Genomic DNA, 2,689 nt, shown 5'->3' with positions numbered 1-2,689 from the left:
AGAATTTTCAGCATAGGCTCATTTTCCATGAGCAGGCAGTGACAGGCACATAGGGGTTTGCATGGTTTGAATATTTTAATTAAGTTGGAAGCGTGGCACCAGTCAGACTGAAAGAGAAAAACAGAACCAAACACTTAACGCTCGAGCCTACAGGATGCTGCACGCCACCCTCAGCCCAGCAGAAGCTGAGGAGGACCCCCAAACCAAGACCTTGCAGAACCCAGCTGAAGCCAGAGCTCTGACAAGGTGCTGAAAGCCTCGGAGGTCTATTGAGTGACACGCAGTTTGTGGGCAGGCCAACAACAGCAGAAATAATTCTATTTCAAAGGCAGAAAATACCAGTGGGAATGGGCAGAAGTCAAGTGCTTTCCTTGCTTAAATAGAAGCAACGCAAGGCTGACATCTTTAAAAAAGGGGGGGTTATTCTCACAGTTCTCTTCCTAGAAGTTTCGCTTCCTTAGGATACGTGGTTATTTCGGGTTACCACAGCAACTGCCAGAAGGGAAGGCATTTTATTTTCTTGTTTTGTTTTTACAGGGAAGAACTGGGAAGACCACCATGTACTGGAACAAGAGGAGGGATTACAAAAGCCTGCCCCGAACAAAAGGAGCTGTGTGGAGAGCTTCCTACAGCACAAAGGTTCACAACAATTCCTTTCCTGTGAAGCCACGCTGAATGCTCCGAACAGCTAATATGGGGTACTTGGGAGGTGTCTAGCCTGACAGTGATGTGAAAACCCTTTTTGTGGTGATCCAAGGTGAAGTGGGTGGGCCTCTGCCACACGCTTTGCTCCAGGCAGGGGCACACAGCTCTCCTTGGAAAGCGTGTGCCTTCAGGTTGCTTGCTTTGTCTGGTTTTGTATCTCTGCTACGGGCCCAGCACTGTTCTCAGGGAAGTCGGTTTGGTAGGAATCGGTGCTGAGCGCCTCAGGATCCGCTCCGACATCTTGAGTATCGCCCGTCCTGTTTTGAAAAATGCAGATTTCTCTAAAGAAATGTCTGCAGGTGCTGTAGAGCGAGGCTGCAGTAAACAGGCACGTGCCTTTCTGTTTGGAGAGATGGGGCTCAGTTGTTTGCATTCTTTACATATGACTGTGCTTCAAAGTGAACTAAACCCAGTTTTGTTATGTAGAAGTTAAATTGATAAAATACACAATTATGTATTTGAATAGGGAGATAGGGACATCATTGCATTTGCTAGTTTGGAGTTGGTTTAGCACAGAGGCATGTGGATTTAGGTAATTACTACCGACATTTTTTCTATTGAAAAAAGTGTGATTTGGTTATTTCATCATGCACTTTACAGAAAACTATTAAGTATCTCTCACCTCTGTGCCCACCCCCCGCCATGCTTATTTGTACTGTCCCAAGCTGATCCAGCTGCGATGTTCTCCAAGCACCGCTTTGTGGCTGATACCCATAAAGGTGGCCTTGTCTCTGGGCTCTGCTGACTTTCCTGAGCAACTGAACAGCACCTGAATTGTTACCGCATGAATTCCTGGCTTCCCGAGCCACAGATGTCACGCTGGCGAAAAAACGGCTTAAATCTGATAGTATGTAGTGTGAGTGCAATGACCTCCAGCCTCCCCAAGTGATACAAAGAGAAAGGGTCTCTCCCGCCCCAGGCCACGGCATGGCCCCGGGATGTCGCCCACCGCCTCCCTCCAAGCCCCTCTGCAGCAGAAAGCCCGGTGCCGGAGGCCGCTGCCATCGAGCAGAGGCCCGTCCCGGATGATGCATCCCGCACCACCGCGCTGTCATTCACTTCACCTTCACCGTGTGTATCTTAACCTTGCAGCTTCTAGGCATTTTCAGGCATCCAGCTATCTACCGCACACTTCCTTGCTTTACAGTGTGTCTCCGGCTTTGCCAGGTGACCGCTTCCAACTGCTGCAGCCCCCGCCAGCTCTCCCAGTGCCCCGCTCTCCGTGCCCTAGGACAGTGCCTGGGGTCCCCGTGGGAAGGAGGGGTTGCGTTTGCAAGCCTAGGCTTCCCCATCTCCCTCCCGCATGCGGTGCTGCTGGAGGCTCCCTCAGGGATGGCGTCCCAGCGGCCTATTACAAAAAGGCCGAAGGAGTCCCAGGCGCCAGCCGCGCACTCCCTTTCTCCTGCTGTTCCTCTCTGTGGTGGCCCTCCCTCTCCCCGCAGAGCCCGGCACGGCTGCCGGGGTCCCCGTGTAGGCTTCCCAGGGCACAGAGGGATGCCCTGCTGCTGGGGGCTGACAGCCTCGCATGCCGCAGCTGGAGGCGGCGAAAGCAATTCCCTCCCTTCCTCCCTCAGCTGGCCCGGCTGGAAGTTTGTTTTTTTTTTTTTAAAAAAAAAAGAAAAAAACTTCTGGGGTCACTGGGAGGGGAAAAAAATTCCCCGTCCTGTCTGTGGCGTCTGCGAAATCGTCCCGAGGAGGAAGAGGAGGATCCCGCCGCGGGGACCGCGTTTGGCGGAGGGGGTGGGCGCTGGCCGCGGGGCCGGGGGGGTGAGAGCGGCCGCGGGCAGCCCCGCTCCCCCCCGCCGTGGACGGGAGGGGCTCGGCCTGCCCGCGGCGCCGGAGAAGAAGGGGCCGAGCCACCCTGCTCCCCGCCCCGGGAGGGGGCGAGAGCCGCCCTGCTCGGTGTTGGGCGCTCGGCCGAGCAGGGGCTGGGGTGCCCGGGCCGGCCCCTCGCCCCGGGCCACCGTCCGGGCCTCCAGCGCCG

The sequence above is a fragment of the Nipponia nippon genome, unplaced genomic scaffold (genome assembly GCF_047370975.1).
Source record: "Nipponia nippon isolate SJK-2023a ecotype South Korea unplaced genomic scaffold, ASM4737097v1 scaffold_1, whole genome shotgun sequence".
NCBI lineage: Eukaryota > Metazoa > Chordata > Aves > Pelecaniformes > Threskiornithidae > Nipponia > Nipponia nippon.
Note: the sequence above shows the minus strand (reverse complement) of the source record.